Source organism: Tamandua tetradactyla, chromosome 7 (assembly GCF_023851605.1).
Source record: "Tamandua tetradactyla isolate mTamTet1 chromosome 7, mTamTet1.pri, whole genome shotgun sequence".
NCBI classification, from domain to species: domain Eukaryota; kingdom Metazoa; phylum Chordata; class Mammalia; order Pilosa; family Myrmecophagidae; genus Tamandua; species Tamandua tetradactyla.
In genome coordinates this window covers 165,651,762-165,670,806 of record NC_135333.1, presented here as the reverse complement: position 1 = coordinate 165,670,806, position 19,045 = coordinate 165,651,762, and the positions used below count along the sequence as shown (strand labels likewise).

General features: G+C 37.8%; 1 protein-coding gene and 1 pseudogene across 16 annotated transcripts in view; one reads left to right on the top strand and one right to left on the bottom strand.

Moving 5' to 3' along the window:
* The window catches only part of LOC143642817 (uncharacterized), a 231,358-nt gene that overhangs the window by 145,198 nt on the left and 67,115 nt on the right, over window positions 1-19,045 (bottom strand). The gene's annotated exons all lie outside the window — the stretch shown is intronic.
* LOC143690299 (mitochondrial import receptor subunit TOM20 homolog pseudogene) lies at window positions 6,192-6,607 on the top strand (annotated as a pseudogene).

Here is a 19,045-nt window from a genome sequence, read left to right as displayed (position 1 = left end):
AGATCTAAACATTAGGTCTAAGACCATAAAACAGTTAGAGGAAAATGTAGGGAGATATCTTATGAAACTTACAATTGGAGGCGATTTTATGGACCTTAAACCTAAAGCAAGAGCACTGAAGAAGGAAATAAATAAATGGGAGCTCCTCAAAATTAAACACTTTTGTGCATCAAAGAACTTCATCAAGAAAGTAGAAAGACAGCCTACACAATGGGAGACAATATTTGGAAACGACATATCGGATAAAGGTCTAGTATCCAGAATTTATAAAGAGATTGTTCAACTCAACAACAAAAAGACAGCCAACCCAATTACAAAATGGGAAAAAGACTTGAACAGACACCTACCAGAAGAGGAAATACAAATGGCCAAAAGGCACATGAAGAGATGCTCAATGTCCCTGGCCCTTAGAGAAATGCAAATCAAAACCACAATGAGATATCATCTCACACCCACCAGAATGGCCATTATCAACAAAACAGAAAATGACAAGTGCTGGAGAGGATGCAGAGAAAGAGGCACACTTATCCACTGTTGGTGGGAATGTCAAATGGTGCAACCACTGTGGAAGGCAGTTTGGCGGTTCCTCAAAAAGCTGAATATAGAATTGCCATACAACCCAGCAATACCATTGCTAGGTATCTACTCAAAGGACCTAAGGGCAAAGACACAAATGGACATTTGCACACCAATGTTTATAGCAGCGTTATTTACAATTGCAAAGAGATGGAAACAGCCAAAATGTCCATCAACAGACGAGTGGCTAAACAAACTGTGGTATATACATACGATGGAATATTATGCAGCTTTAAGACAGGATAAACTTATGAAGCATGTAATAACATGGATGGACCTAGAGAACATTATGCTGAGTGAGTCTAGCCAAAAACTAAAGGACAAATACTGTATGGTCCCACTGATGTGAACTGACATTCGAGAATAAACTTGGAATATGTCATTGGTAACAGAGTCCAGCAGGAGTTAGAAACAGGGTAAGATAATGGGTAATTGGAGCTGAAGGGATACAGACTGTGCAACAGGACTAGATACAAAAACTCAAAAATGGACAGCACGATAATACCTAATTGTAAAGTAATCATGTTAAAACACTGAATGAAGCTGCCTCTGAGCTATAGTTGTTTTTTTTTTACTATTATTATTACTTTTATTTTTTTTCTCTATATTAACATTCTATATCTTTTTCTGTTGTGTTGCTAGTTCTTCTAAACCGATGCAAATGTACTAAGAAACGATGATCATGCATCTATGTGATGATGTTAAGAATTACTGATTGCATATGTAGAATGGTATGATTTCTAAATGTTGGGTTAATTTTTTTTTTCTGTTAATTAATAAAAAAAAAAAAAGGAAAAGGAAATGCTAGTGATCAATGAAAGGGAGGGGTAAGGGGTTTGGTATGTAAAATTTTTTTTCTTTTTCTGTTTTTGTTTTAATTTTTGTTGTCTTTTTATTTCTTTTCCTGAATTGATGCAAATGTTCTAAGAAATGATCATGATGATGAATATGCAACTATGTGATGATATTGTGAACTACTGATTATGTATGTAGAATGGAATGAGCATATATTAAGGATGTTTGCATTTCTTTCTTGTAATTTTTTTAATTAATAAAAAATTATTTTTAAAAATCTTAAAAAAAAAACAAAAAACTATTATGCCTCTATTCAACTAGCACAGTGGATATTACTGAATACCTAAAATTCATGTCCACCAGGAACCTCAGAATGTGACCTCATATCGAAACAGAGTCTTTTCAGATGTGCTTAATTTAAGATGAAGTCATACTGGATTAGGGTGGGCCCTAAATCCAATGACTGATATCCTTATAAGAGGAGAGACACATGGAAGAAGGCCATGTGAAGGAAGACAGAGGTAAGGATTAGAGCAATGCTGCCACAAAACCACGGAAAACCTGGAACCACCAGAATCTGGAAGAGGCAATGAAGGATTCTTCACTAAGCCTTGGGAGGGACCATCGCCCTGCTGACACTTTGATTTCAGTAATCTAGCCTCTAGAACTGTGAAAGAACAACTTCCTGCTGTTTTAAACCACCCAGTTTAAAGAAAGGGGACCCATTATCCCCTTCTTCCTTCATAACAGGAGCCTAATTGTTCAAATATTTACAGTAAACCGATACACCCTCAGCTCCTGGAGTAATTCTAAATTATATAAAGCCTTGTTTTTTGATCAGGGCAATTTTACCTCCAGGAGACATTTGGCATTTTGATTGCCACAACTTGGGGGTGGGGATAGGGGTGAGCTCTATTGGCATCCGGTGATTAGAACCCAGGTATGCTGCTAAACATTCAATGGTATACAGTCCCCCAAAACAAAAAAATTCACCAGCCCAGAATGCCAATAGTACCAAGGTTGACAGAAATCTTATCATGGGCAATATGACTCAATCCTAACCAATGAGATGGGAGAAGAGGTTTTCTGGCTGATTACTGTGCTGTAATAGAGATAGGTATAATGAGAGCTAGAAGCATTAGTTCTGCCTGCCTGGGAAATGGAATCTGTCTCCCATACTAGATTGGTCAAAGGCAAAAAATCAAATATTTTTCATCTTCTCTAATTCTAATATTTGACATGATTCTTTGCATCCAAGTATTTAATAAAATGTTATTAATTTAGTTTAGATATTTTTCAAAAGAATCATTTTTATTAGGTTCTCTAATGTGCTTGCTGATTTTTTTGAATTGAAATGTAATGCATGTTTCCCTTAATATTTCCTCCTATTTGGCAGAAATCTCCAGCCCTCTCTACTGTGTGTGTGTGTGTGCGTGTGTGTGTGTGTGTGTATTGTTGTATTTCCAAAATGCATTTAGGTTTCCTTAAACTATACAAATACAATTTAAACTGAAAATCATTAATCAAAGTAAAAAGACAAAATTTAAGTAAAAAGGGGGAGAGAGAAGTAGAAGAAGGAGGGAGGAGATATTCTTAAACTTGGAATATCTTAGAGAATTATGACAGTTTGCTTTGTAAAGGTGAAAACACAAGTACAAAGCTAGTTGCAGATAAACTAAAAACAAGGTTACTGATCATCTGTGCTTAGAAGTGTCCTTCTCACTGCTCCTGACATATGCATCAGAAAATAGCTTATGCTCAGTAGACTTATCTATCACATTATCAGTATGTCTTGAAATCCACATTGCCTATCACCAATGGACATTCCTAAGGAGGTATATTGGCTGGAGTTCCTTAATTCCCAGGTATTTCTTTGAGTCCTATATTCCTGATATTTCAGGCTAAAGAGAAACTATAATTTATATTCCTTGGACTACATAAAGGACTAGAGGTCATAGGAGGTAGCAATACAGTTTTTTGAAAGAACATTGGGATGGAGAATCTTCTCAAACAAGGCTTTACCATCTAGATGAAGGGTATCACTTCCAGCTCTGGCAATCTCATCTTTTGAAAAATTACCAAATTATATGAGAATTCTGATCTAAAATTTCAACAACTGTCATTTACATTTCAAAGGAGAAAGCTATTTTTAAGGTTGCATAAATACTCCTTCAAAAGAGGCTTATATTAATTATGACTCTTGGATTGCAGATGACACAAACACAATTTAAATCAGCTTAAGCAGAAGAGTAAATGACTGAGTTTTCTTGGAAGTTCAAAAACAGCTGTATCCAGGAGCCAAACTGATTTTGGAACCCTTCATTTCTTCCTGTCACCGCTCTGCTTCTGCGGGTTGGTTTATTCTTACAATAACTCAGACTCCATGAAGCTTGAGAAGATTACTATATGATGCTTCATGCTACATCCTAATCTAGAAACTTCCACAGAGGGAATCCTCACTACCAGCACCCATTTATCAATTCAGTGACAGTCTATGATTTTGCCTCCTTTGATCAACTGGTTCATTCCTAGGCCATTCACTATATCTAGAAGAAAGAAGTTAGTATGAGTGGCCAAGTCTGGTTCACGTGCCAAATGAGTTGGCTCTGTAATTCTAATGGTAAATGAGCGAGGCCCCAGGAACCGTAGCACATTAGAATCACAGGAAGTAAAAGAAAGGCAAATCCTGAAAGGAAGGGATGCTGGACAGATAAAAACAAGAAATGTTCCCTACAGTAAGAAAGCATATAGCCAGGTAAGTCATACTGTTCCAGAAAGTTTTTAGACATGTGTTTAAGGGGTCTGCAGCCATCAGTGCTTTCCCAGTTTGAGAGGATTCAGTGCAAAGAAAGAGGGGCCTTCTGCTTGAACTACTAAGCTTGCATCTTGGGAATTTATGTTGTCTTAACCCTACAGTCTGTCTGTGCCACAATCCAATCTTCTGTTTTGCTGAGTTACCCCAGATAACATGTGTAGTTCCTATATATTCTGAATATATCATCTATAAGACAGGACAAGCTGGCTCTAAAATGGCATGCAATTCTTTTCTAAAGTATTTTGAAAACCGGGGAGGACTGAGGCTATAGCATATGCTCCAGTGAGCTTGTTAAGATTACTCATGATGACTCTAGGTTATGTTTAGAACTCTTGCGGAAGTGAATAAACAGATGGTCAGCAGTGGCTAAAATTGAAAGTTGTTTGAAAAATGCTGAGAATCAATTACTTTACTATTCTCCAAGCTTAAAGTTCCTTCAAAATGACTAGACAATATTTATTAGGAAACATATTTCTTCTGGAATGAATTCAGCTCAAGGAGAGCAGATATGCATAGAAAATGAGACTAATATTCTCAGACATGAATTCAAAGTGATGGAAGAAAGAATTACTGGTTTCTCATCCCTATCACAGAAATCTTGAGGCATAATTGATGATGATTACTTCAGAAATATTCTGAGCCAAGACTCCACCAAAAAAGAAAAGTATTTTTCTCATTAACTTTCTAAAAGTACACGTTATTCACAAGAAATTTACAGGAATGAGTATGCTATATATCTTGGAATAGTAACCCATTTAGGAGTAGGCTTGGGACAGGAATACCAAAATGGTAGGAAAGGCATTTCAGGATTCTGAATCCTAGAAATTATGCCAGGAGGACTTCCTGTGAGCCAAAAGGAAAAAGAAAAAGGCAATGAATCAGCAAGTCCAGCTGTGAGAATGCAGCTGTGAAAGTGGTGAAAGATATGATACAGTAGAAGGCAAGTTCATAAAATGGACACCACCAAATTGGAAGCAGTATTAGCACACTGGAGAACAAAATCAGTATTTGGAATGACTCTGGAAAGTTAAAGACTTGGTCTAAAAGAAAAACCAAAACTATACTAAATAGAATAAATCTCAAAAAGGCCAGTCACAAATTAGTATATATAAGAATCTGTAAGACCACGATATGGCGGTAGGCAAGAGTTGAATAGCAATGGAACAAGGGAGATCGCACTGTAAATAATACAGATATATATGAAATAGAGATTATCTTGTCCAACCTATTCATTCTGCAGGTGAGAAAACTAAGATTTTTCCAGAGACGGTGTTTCAGTTTGCTCTTGCTATGCAACAACCACCCCCAAAATCAATTGTAGCGCAAAACAAGGAACAATGCTGCAAGCCTCCAGGAATGCTATGTGGAAACAGAATGAACTAGGCTCAAGGCTCTGTAGTTTCTGCAAGTAGGTTTTATTAGTCTATGGCCATAGGGCTCAGCCAAATAGCCTCTGAAAGTCTGAGCCCAGATCAGGTGCTGATACAAGGTATTTATAGACAGAATGGCTGGTAGCTTCTTCCTAACATGCCAATAGGTTACACTAGAGGGAGGTGATCGGCTGCTGGTAGTGTTTCCCTAATATGGTAACTGGCTACACTTGAGGGAGGTGATTGGCTGCTTGCTGGTGTCCAGAACCAGGAAGGGTTGCAAAAGCTGAGTTACAGGGGACAAGGGGCCTGCTTGCTGCCAGGAGCTTGGCTTACTACACAATGGCTTAAAACTTTTTTATTTGCTAATGCTTTTACAATTTATCCATATGCAAAAGAATGAAAAATGACCCTTATCTCACACTTATACAAAATTAACTCAACATGGATCAAAGACCTAAATATAAGAACCAGTACCATAAAACTCCTAGAAGAAAATGTGGGAGTATCTTCAAGATCTAGCGAAAGGGTCTTTCTGCATCCCTCACCTGAAGTGGTCAGATTTGACCGGCACCCTCCCACTTGAGGTTTGATGGGCTGCTGCCACCGCCCTCCTCACTCCCCAGTAAGAGAAAATGGTGGGTTGGAACAGTGCCATCGCCACCAGTGTGTGCTGGGCCATTGCATTTACTTCGATCGCAAGAGATGGAGTGACCCCAATTTCATTGCGAGAGCGAAGAAAGAAACAGAAACTTGCCAGAGAGAGAACTGGGCTTTCCAAGTTACCAGATATTAAAGATGTTGAAGCTGTCAGAAATGTTTCCTTGAAGAAATACAGCTCGGTGAAGAGTTACTAGCCCAAGGTGAATCTGAGAAGGTTGTGGATCATTTGACAAATGCATTTGCTGTGTGTGGGCAGCCACAGCAGTTATTGCAAGTATTACAGCAAACTCTTCCACCACCAGTGTTGCAGATGCTTCTGACTAAGCTCCCAACAATTAGTCAGAGAATTGTAAGTGCTCAGAGCTTGGCTGAAGATGATATGGACTGAAAAACAAATATCAGCAAAATAAAATGTCAATTTAAAATATTTTAAAAATTCTTAACTTGGAAGATGAACAGCTCTGGAGTTATAGGGGCAAATATGCTTTGAGATGGACTGTACCACACTGAAATCTACCAAAGTTAATTTTTACTTTGTGTAGATCCATTTGTCTGTTTTATTTATTTTTCCCAGTGAGAAGTGTATTTTTATGGGTATTTTTCATTTTATATATACACTATGTGTTAACTAAAATAGCATGGATTTTGTTTCTTCCTAAAATGTACATACATGTAACAGTACTTAGGTTAAAAGTACCCACAGCTCAGTTTTTAAAGATAATGCATAAAAAAAAAGTATAGGAGAAAACTGAAGAATGTGCATTTTATAAAACCTAATACATTCTGCTAAATATCAGAAAATTGTATGAAAACTTGATTGTTTATCAAAGCTGAGCATTAATCTTCAAGATGTTTTTCCCCGTTTAATCTTTCAAACATAAATATATTTGTGAAACATGAAAAAAAAAGATCTAGTGATAGGGGGTAGTATCTTAGACCTTACACTCAAAGCACGAGCAAAGAAAAGAAAAATTTGATAAATGGGACCTCTTCAAAATGGAATACTTCTATGTGTCAAAAGACTTTGCCAAAGGGTGAAATGGCAGCCTACTTAATGGGAGAAAAGATTGGGAAATCACATATCAATAAGGGTATCCAGAAATCCTACAACTCAACTGTAAAAAGAAAAATGATCCTATTTAAAAATGGGCAAAAGACATGAATAGACATTTTCAAAGAGGAACTACAAATGAATAAAAAGCAAATTAAAAGATGCTTATCTTCACTAGCTATTAGGGAAAAGCAATTCAAAACCTCAATGAGATATCATTTCACAATTACTAAAATGGCTGCTATTAAATAAACAGAAAACTACAAGTGTTGGAGAGGATGTGGAGAAATAGGAACACATTCACTGCTGGTGGGAATGGAAAATAGTATAGCCACTGTGGAAGATGGTTTGGCAATTCCTCAGGAAACTAAGTATAGACTTGCCATACGATCCAGTAATCCCGCTACTAGGTATATCCCCAGAAGAACTGAAACAGGGATATGAACAGACATTGCAAACAATGTTCATAGCAACATTATTCACAATTGCCAAAAAATGGAAACAACCCAAGTGTCCATCAACTGATGAATGGATAAACAAAATGGATAAACACATGTATATAAGATATGATATTATTCAGCAGTAAGAAAGAATGAAGACCTGAAGCACAGGACAATAGGGATGAGCAATGAGAAGATTATGTCGAGTGAAACAAGTCAGACACAAAAGGACAAATATATGATTTCATACAATATGGACTAATTATAATATGTAAACTCATAGAGATAAAATCTAGACCATAGGTTACCAGGAGATAGAATGAGGCTACAAAATGGGGAGAGGATGCTTAATGTGTGCAGAATTTTTAATTAGGTTGAATTCAAATGCTTGGAAATGGATAGAAGTGATGGTAGCACATTATGGTGAATGTAATTAACAGCAATGAATTATGTGTGTGATGGTGGTTGGAAGGGGAATTTAGAGTTGTGTTGTAGTTAAAAGGAAACTAGAGGATAAAACATGTGACTACACAACACAGTGAACCACATGGTGGACAAAGACTGTGGTTAATACTACAAATATAAAAAGTCCATTCATGAACTAGAACAAATGTAAGCACTATTACTAGGAGTTAACAATAGAATGTTATATGGGGGAAAATGTACCTGTTGCGAACTACAGACTACAGTTAATAGTAATATTTTAATATTCTTTCATCAACAGTAGCACACATACCACACCAATGTAGGGGCCAATAATGTGGGAAAATAAAGGGTATGGGATATTTGTCTTTGGAGTAATGAAAATGTTCTAAAACTGATTGCAGTCATGAATGCACAACCATGTGATGATACTGTGAGCCACTGATGTATACTTTGCATGAATTATATGATACATGAATATAGCACAATAAAACTGCATTAAAAAAACAGAGATTTAATTGGTTTTGGGAGATAGAATATTAAATAATTATGAGCATGGGTTCTGGAGCTGAACTGCCTGGTTTCAAATTCTGGCTGCAAGTTTCTTAACAATTTTGAACAGTGAGTTTTCTGATCTGTAAAGAGGGATAATATTAGTATCTATTTCATAAGATTGTTAAGAAATTTAATTAGTATAAGTTCAGTGTCCATTGGATCCACTTTCGTTTTTTAGTTTCTTTTTTGGGCAGCTCTATTTGTAGGTATTGATTTTTCTTAGAGGTCTTCCCTAAAAAGATTTACTTTTTTTTCCTTGAAATTCTTCCAGAAGAAAAAACAAGAGAAAATTTGCATTTTATTTTTAATAGTTAAAATTTATTCTATCTTGCAAATACCATATGGGCCCACTTGACCCTTATAAATTCTAAAATTAATTATGGGATCTTAATGATTATATTTTTCCTGTATCTTGAAATATTTAAGAATTTCATTTTTTATTTTATTTTGATATTTATCATCTAAGGAATTAGTTCATCATCACTGATCAATTATTCTAAACTATGATTTAAAAAAGTGAATATGATATAAGAAAATGGGGGAATTATGGAATTACCTAGAAGGATAATGCAATAGTGAAATACATCACCATTAATACATCACTCTTTAATTGCATATTGCTCTGACCAAAATATTGATTCATCTTTCAAGAAGTTATGAAAGAAACATAAACCCAATTGAAAAATGTGTAAAAGGATCCTTCTCCCCTCTCTTTCTCCGCCGGCCCGCCGCGCGGCGCCCACGCCCCGCAGCAGCCGAGCCGCCCGCCATCCTTCTCCCCTCTCTTTCTCCGCCGGCCCGCCGCGCGGCGCCCACGCCCCGCAGCAGCCGAGCCGCCCGCCATCCTTCTCCCCTCTCTTTCTCCGCCGGCCCGCCGCGCGGCGCCCACGCCCCGCAGCAGCCGAGCCGCCCGCCATCCTTCTCCCCTCTCTTTCTCCGCCGGCCCGCCGCGCGGCGCCCACGCCCCGCAGAAGCCGAGCCGCCCACCATCCTTCTCCCCCTTCCTCCCCCTCCTGCTCCAGCTGCTCTCCAACCACCACGGTGCCCTCTTCCCCCGCCTTCACCGTGCTCCTCCGCTACCAGCCTCGACAGCCTTGCCGCCCTCACCTTTCCTCCTCCAGAACAGCTACTGGGGGAGTGGAGATAATACAGAGCAGCTCCCGGAGTCACGAGGGAAATCAAAGGGACAGTGTACCCCACCCTGGAACGGCTGACTATCTGGGAGAACCAGCTCCGGTGAGATCACCAAGGGGCACGGGCTTTCCTGGGTGGGACGGCAAGCGACCGGAGTCCCTCCCTTCCACCTTCCCGGGCCAGCTGGTAGAATTGGACAGGCGGTCCCCTTAGGCCGCGGCGGCTGGTGCCCCCACCACACAAGGCCCCCCGGAACAACTGAGATAGTTGGGTCGGAAATCCCCAGACTACGGAGAACAGTGACCGGGGGATCCCTTCCAAACACGTGACTCCCCCGTCGGCTGGGAACAGTGCACTCTCCCGGGCTGCGACAGCTGGCGCCCTCCCGCCACGCTTGGTGCCCCGGGCCGACTGGCTAATTTGGCCGGACGCTCTCCTGTGCTGCGACGGCCGGCGACCCTCCCCGCGTTTGGAACCCTGGGCCGGCTGGCATTCTTCCAAGACGCTTCGGCTGCCGAACCTCCCCTACGGCGAGAGTTTTCCAGAGTTGAGGGACCCACAGCAACTTTCGCTGGTGGAACCCACAGACAGACGTGTGCCACGAGCGCCACCTACTGGGCAGGATAGGAAGAACAGAACCCAGAGATTGCACAGAAAAATCTTTCAACCTGTGGGGTCGAACACCCGGGGAAATCTGACTAAATGCCCAGACGCCAGCAGAAGATAACGGATCACGCTCAGAAAATTGAACATATGGCCCAGTCAAACGAAGAAACCAATAGTTCAAATGAGATACAGGAGCTGAAACAACTAATGCTGAATATACAAACAGAAATGGAAAACCTCTTCAAAAACGAAATCGATAAATTGAGGGAGGACATGAAGAAGACATTGGCTGAACATAAAGAAGAAATAGAAAAACTGAAAAAACAAATCACAGAACTTATGGAAGTGAAAGATAAAGTAGAAAAGATGGAAAAAACAATGGATACCTACAATGACAGATTTAAAGAAACAGAAGATAGAATTAGTGATTTGGAGGATGAAACATCTGAATTCCAAAAAGAAACAGAAACTATCCGGAAAAGAATGGAAAAATTTGAACAAGGTATCAGGGAACTCAAGGACAATGTGAACCGTACAAATATACGTGTAGTGGGTATCCCAAAAGGAGAAGAGAAGGGAAAAGGAGGAGAAAAACTAATGGAAGAAATTATCACTGAAAATTTCCCAACTCTTATGAAAGACCTAAAATTACAGATCCAAGAAGTGCAGCGCACCCCAAAGAGATTAGACACAAATAGGCGTTCCCCAAGACACTTACTAGTTAGAATGTCAGAGGTCAAAGAGAAAGAGAGGATCTTGAAGGCAGCGAGAGAAAAACAATCCGTCACATACAAGGGAAACCCAATAAGACTATGTGTAGATTTCTCAGCAGAAACCATGGAAGCTAGAAGACACTGGGATGATATATTTAAGTTACTAAAAGAGAAAAACTGCCAGCCAAGACTCCTATATCCAGCAAAATTGTCCTTCAAAAATGAGGGAGAAATTAAAACATTCTCAGACAAAAAGTCACTAAGAGAATTTGTGACCAAGAGACCAGCTCTGCAAGAAATACTAAAGGAAGCACTAGAGTCAGATACAAAAAGACAGAAGAGAGAGACATGGAGAAAAGTGTAGAAAGAAGGAAAGTCAGATATGATATATATAATACAAAAGGCAAAATGGTAGAGGAAAATATTATCCAAACAGTAATAACTCTAAATGTCAATGGACTGAATTCCCCAATTAAAAGACATAGACTGGCAGAATGGATTAAAAAACAGGATCCTTCTATATGCTGTCTACAGGAAACACATCTTAGACCCAAAGATAAATATAGGTTGAAAGTGAAAGGTTGGGAAAAGATATTTCATGCAAACAACAACCAGAAAAGAGCAGGAGTGGCTATACTAATATCCAACAAATTAGACTTCAAATGTAAAACAGTTAAAAGAGACAAAGAAGGACACTATATACTATTAAAAGGAACAATTAAGCAAGAAGACATAACAATCATAAATATTTACGCACCGAACCAGAATGCCCCAAAATACGTGAGGAATACACTGCAAACACTGAAGAGGGAAATAGACACATATACCATAATAGTTGGAGACTTCAATTCACCACTCTCATCAATGGACAGAACATCTACACAGAGGATCAATAAAGAAATAGAGAACCTGAATATTACTATAAATGAACTTGACTTAACAGACATTTATAGGACATTACATCCCACAACAGCAGGATACACCTTTTTTTCAAGTGCTCATGGATCATTCTCAAAGATAGACCATATGCTGGGTCACAAAGCAAGTCTTAACAAATTTAAAAACATTGAAATCATACACAACACTTTCTCGGATCATAAAGGAATGAAGTTGGAAATCAATAATAGGCGGAGTGCCAGAAAATTCATAAATACATGGAGGCTCAACAACACACTCTTAAACAAGTGGGTCAAAGAAGAAATTGCAAGAGAAATTAGTAAATACCTAGAGGCAAATGAAAATGAAGACACAACATACCAAACTTATGGGACGCAGCAAAGGCAGTGTTAAGAGGGAAATTTATTGCCCTAAATGCCTTTATCAGAAAAGAAGAAAAGGCAAAAATGCAGGAATTAACTGTCCACTTGGAAGAACTGGAGAAAGAACAGCAAACTAATCCCAAAGCAAGCAAAAGGAAAGAAATAACAAAGATTAGAGCAGAAATAAATGAAATTGAAAACATGAAAACAATAGAGAAAATCAATAAGACCAGAAGTTGGTTCTATGAGAAAATCAACAAGATTGATGGGCCCTTAGCAAGATTGACAAAAAGAAGAAGAGAGAGGATGCAAATAAATAAGATTAGAAATGAAAGAGGAGACATAACTACTGACCTCACAGAAATAAAGGAGGTAATAACAGGATACTATGAACAACTTTACGCTAATAAATACAACAATTTAGAAGAAATGGACAGGTTCCTGGAAAGACATGAACAACCAACTTTGACTCAAGAAGAAATAGACGACCTCAACAAACCAATCACAAGTAAAGAGATTGATTTAGTTATTCAAAAGCTCCCTAAAAAGAAAACTCCAGGACCAGACGGCTTCACATGTGAATTCTATCAAACATTCCAGAAAGAATTAGTACCAACTCTCCTCAAACTCTTCAACATAATCGAAGTGGAGGGAAAACTACCTAATTCATTCTATGAAGCCAACATCACCTTCATACCAAAACCAGGCAAAGATATACAAAAAAAGAAAACTACAGACCAATCTCTCTAATGAATACAGATGCAAAAATCCTCAATAAAATTCTAGCAAATCGTATCCAACAACACATTAAAAGAATTATACATCATGACCAAGTAGGATTCATCCCAGGTATGCAAGGATGGTTCAACATAAGAAAATCAATTAATGTAATACACCATATCAACAAATCAAAGCAGAAAAATCACATGATCATCTCAATTGATGCAGAGAAGGCATTTGACAAGATTCAACATCCTTTCCTGCTGAAAACACTTCAAAAGATAGGAATACAAGGGAACTTCCTTAAAATGATAGAGGGAATATATGAAAAACCCACAGCTAATATCATCCTCAATGGGGAAAAATTGAAAACTTTCCCCCTAAGATCAGGAACAAGACAAGGATGTCCACTATCACCACTATTATTCAACATTGTGTTGGAAGTTCTAGCCAGAGAAATTAAGCAAGAAAAAGAAATACAAGTCATCAAAATTGGAAAGGAAGAAGTAAAACTATCACTGTTTGCAGACGATATGATACTATATGTAGAAAACCCAGAAAAATCCACAACAAAATTACTAGAGCTAATAAATGAGTACAGCAAAGTAGCAGGTTACAAGATCAACATTCAAAAATCTGTAGCTTTTCTATACACTAATAATGAACAAGCTGAGGCGGAAATCAAGAAACGAATCCCATTTACAATCGCAACTAAAAGAATAAAATACCTAGGAATAAATTTAACCAAAGAGACAAAAAACCTATATAAAGAAAACTACAAAAAACTGTTAAAAGAAATCACAGAAGACCTAAATAGATGGAAGTGCATACTGTGTTCATGGATTGGAAGACTAAATATAGTTAAGATGTCAATCCTACCTAAATTGATTTACAGATTCAATGCAATACCAATCAAAATCCCAACAACTTATTTTTCAGAAATAGAAAAACCAATAAGCAAATTTATCTGGAACGGCAGGGTACCCCGAATTGCTAAAAGCATCTTGAGGAAAAAAAACGAAGCTGGAGGTCTCGCGCTGCCGGACTTTAAGGCATATTATGAAGCCACAGTGGTCAAAACAGCATGGTATTGGCATAAAGATAGATATATCGACCAATGGAATCGAATAGAATGCTCAGATATAGACCCTCTCATCTATGGACATCTGATCTTTGATAAGGCAGTCAAGCCAACTCACCTGGGACAGAACAGTCTCTTCAATAAATGGTGCCTAGAGAACTGGATATCCATGTGCAAAAGAATGAAAGAAGACCCATCTCTCACACCCTATACAAAAATTAACTCAAAATGGATCAAAGATCTAAACATTAGGTCTAAGACCATAAAACAGTTAGAGGAAAATGTTGGGAGATATCTTATGGATCTTACAACTGGAGGCGGTTTTATGGACCTTAATCCTAAAGCAAGAACACTGAAGAAGGAAATAAATAAATGGGAGCTCCTCAAAATTAAACACTTTCGTGCATCAGAGAACTTCATCAAGAAAGTAGAAAGACAGCCTACACAATGGGAGACAATATTTGGAAACGACATATCAGATAAAGGTCTAGTATCCAGAATTCATAAGGAGATTATTCAACTCAACAACAAAAAGACAGCCAACCCAATTACAAAATGGGAAAAAGACTTAAACAGACACCTACCAGAAGAAGAAATACGGATGGCCAAGAGGCACATGAAGAGATGCTCAATGTCCCTGGCCATTAGAGAAATGCAAATCCAAACCACAATGAGATATCATCTCACACCCACCAGAATGGCCATTATCAACAAAACAGAAAATGACAAGTGCTGGAGAGGATGCGGAGAAAGAGGCACACTTATCCACTGTTGGTGGGAATGTCAAAGGGTGCAACCACTGTGGAAGGCAGTTTGGCGGTTCCTCAAAAAGCTGAATATAGAATTGCCATACGACCCAGCAATACCATTGCTAGGTATCTACTCAAAGGACTTAAGGGCAAAGACACAAACGGACATTTGCACACCAATGTTTATAGCAGCGTTATTTACAATTGCAAAGAGATGGAAACAGCCAAAATCTCCATCAACAGAAGAGTGGCTAAACAAACTGTGGTATATACATACGATGGAATATTATGCAGCTTTAAGACAAGATAAACTTATGAACCATGTAATAACATGGATGGACCTAGAGAATATTATGCTGAGTGAATCCAGCCAAAAACTAAAGGACAAATACTGTATGGTCCCACTGATGTGAACGGACATTCGAGAATAAACTTGAAATATGTCATTGGTAACAGAGTTCAGCAGGAGTTAGAAACAGGGTAAGACAATGGGTAATTGAAGCTGAAGGGATACAGACTGTCCAACAGGACTAGATACAAAAACTCAAAAATGGACAGCACAATAATACCTAATTGTAAAGTAATCATGTTAAAATACTGAATGAAGCTGCATCTGAGCTATAGGGTTTTTTTTGTTTTTGTTTGCTTGTTGGTTTGTTTGTTGTTGTTGTTTTTTACTATTACTACTACTTTTATTTCTTTTCTTTATATTAACATTTTATATTTTTTCTGTTGTCTTGCTAGTTCCTCTAAACCGATGCAAATGTACCAAGAAACAATGATCATGCATCTATGTGATGATGTTAAGAATTACTGAGTGCATATGTAGAATGGTATGATTTCTAAATGTTGTGTTAATTTCTTTTTTTTTTTCTTTCCGTTAATAAAAAAAAAAAAATGTGTAAAAGACTTGAATAGCCATCTCTCCAAAGCAAATATACAAATTGCCAGAAAGCGCATGAAAAGATGCTCAACATCATTAGCCATCAGGGAAACGCATATTAAAACCACAATGAGATGTCATTTCACACCCAGTAGAGTGGCTGGTATTTAAAAAAAAAAAAAAGAAAATAACAAGGGTTGAACAGAATGTGCAGAAATGGGAACACTCATTCATGGTTGATGTCAATATAAAATGGTGTAGCCACTGTGGAAGACATTTTCCTCAGAAAGCTAAGCCTAAAACTACCATATGACTTGGCAATTCCACTACTCAGTATATAGACCCATAAAAATTGAAAGCAGGGATTCAAACAGATATTGGCACACCAAAGCTCATAGAGGCATTATTAACAACTGCTAAAAGACTGAAGCAACCCAAGTGCCCATCAACCAATAAATGGATTGTTTAAAATGTGGTATATACATACAATGAAATATATTCAGACGTAAAAAGGAATGAAGTCCTGGTATGCGACAACATGGATGAGGTTTGAAGACCTCAAGTTAAGTGAAATAAGCCAGACACAAAAGGATAAATATTGCATGATCTCACTGATATGAAATAGAATAAGCAAACTCACAGAGTCAGAATCTAGAATATTGGTTACCAGGGGACCAGATAGGGATAGGGAATGGGAAGTTAAGGCTTAAAATGTTCTGGGTGCATGGGTGGTTCAGTGGTAGAGTGTTCACCTTTGATGCGGAAGGGGAGATCCAGGTTTGATTCCTGGACCATGTACTGCATGCCTCCCCTCCGCCCCCAAAATGTACTGAGTTCCTATTTGAAATCATGGAAATGTTGAGGTAATGGATGGCAGTGATGTTAGCCCCACAGTGTGAAAATGATTAACAGCACTGAAATATATACCTGAATGTTATTAAAAGGGGAAATGTTAGATTGTATATGAAGTAACAGGATAAATTTTTTTAAAAATTCTATAGAAATACATTACACAGTGAACCGTAAGTTAAACTATGGTTTACAAGTAATAGTAAAATTATAAAAAGGTGTTAACATCAATTATAACAAGTGTTTATATCAATGCAAAGTGTTAATAATAGGGTGCTATGGTAACTCCATATTTTATGCATAACTGTTCTGTAAACCCAAAACTTTTCTAATGAAGAAAAAAAGATAAATGAAAATGCCATCTTTAAGTCTTTTTTTTTTTTTTTTTAGCTTTTGTTGAACACAGATGAGAGATTTGAGTATAGAAGTCAAGTTCAAAGCACAAAGAAGTTAAGAAAGGGGGAAGAGCTTTATGGGGTACACAATTATGACAACAGAAAAATGGTATACAAATAACTAAGATTTAGGAAACACTTCCCTTGACTCTCTTGAAATTCTTCAGCTAGATTGTAAATGCACAGAGAGGGCTTATAATTTTTACTCCTCCATGCTGGACTATGCAGTGCTCACAGTATATTTTGAATAACTGATTGAATAATTGAGAGAAAATGGACTCAAATCAGCCCAAATCAGTAAAGTGGAATGGTGAGAAGCAGGAATCATGCTTCCCAATTAATCTGGGTTCTAATTCCTGCTCTGCTACTCACTAAATGTTTGACCTTTGGCCACTTGCCCCTTTGAGCACGGTTTCATCATCTGTAAAAGAGAGACAATAATAGTATCTACCTCATAAGACTGATATGATAGTTAAATGATATATTATGGGTAAAATACTTAGTACAGTGCTCAGTAAATGCTAGCCTCTATTATTATTATAATTTTCTCCTAGTTAACAGATGTCTTTCGTCATCCTACCAGTCAACTGTTAAAAACCAAATGTCGAAAGCATTAACCTAACAGTGTCACATGATTATTTCTCCTAGAGCAGAAGCCAGCTTTTCATTTATTATTATGATTTATGATGGGATTATAGTTGTCAAGGGGATGAATTAGAAATCTGGGCCTGGCTTTTTCCTTTATAAGCAAGGCAAGAGAATTCCTTAGGAATCATTGAATAATACTGAATTATATCTTATAAAAGCAAAAGGGAAGAATAAAATTCCCCTTATCATGTGGAAAGGGATTAGCACTAACTCTACAGAAGAAAAAACCCAAAATTTGAAACCTTTTCAGGGCAACTTGACATATGCGTGCACAATAGAAATAGGTTATAGTATTCTTTTCCACTTGGACCAACTCTTACTCTTGCTCAATAAAAACAAAGCTTGGGAAATAATACCAAGTTTTTTAAAAAACATCTGCCAACTAGGAGAGAATAATAGTAATAATGATAGCTAGAAATTAAAAGCTCCATAATAAATATTTTGCATGCATTATCTAATTGAACTATATCACTCTCATGAGGTAAATACTGACAAAAAAAAGAGGGAGAGAGAGAGACATCAATGTCTTAAACCCTGAGAATAGATCCCAATTATAAAAAGGGTGTATGTGGTAGACTGTGATATGCTACCCCAATCCCCATTCAGTGCTGGATGTGTGGCCCCAGCTGCTGGAGTGCTGTTGGCAGACCTTTCAGGAATTGCCTCAAACATCCTTCAGCTGTCACCCAGCCCCTTCTGAGATTGTCTCAACTTTAGAGAGAAATCTTGACGAAAGTCAAACCCCTTCAAGGGGTAGCCTGTATCCAATGACTGATGGGTGTGACAATTTAAAGACTTAGCCAATTTAGGACAACCCCCAAAGGGCCGTTCTCGTTCCAGAGTTCCTTCTGGGGTCTGCTGAGGCTATAGTCAGTCTGCATCACAGCTGATCTTCTCCTTCTGCTTCCTTCCCCATTATTCAACAGATTTTGATTCCAAGGGCACTCCTTGATAAACATCCTGCTCATATTAAACGGTCTCAGAGTCTGCTGCCTGGGAAACACAACTTGCAAAAATGCAAGTACACTACCAAAGAAAGGCCATCTTTACTCATACAAAATGCTCTCACATCTTTAAAAAATTATGGTACTAAAAAATAAATTTAAAATAAAAAATAAAATAAATAAAATTATGGTACTAAATTTAATTATTGTAAAATACCAAATGTCAAACAAGTTATATTATTCCTATCCTTATTCTGTTCAGCCTGTGGGTTTGAGGGAAGATGACCAGGAACTAGCTGTGTTTTTTGTTTTTTGTTTTTTTTTTTTTGGCATGAGCAGGCTGCAGGAACTGAACCCAGGTCTCCAGCATGGCAGG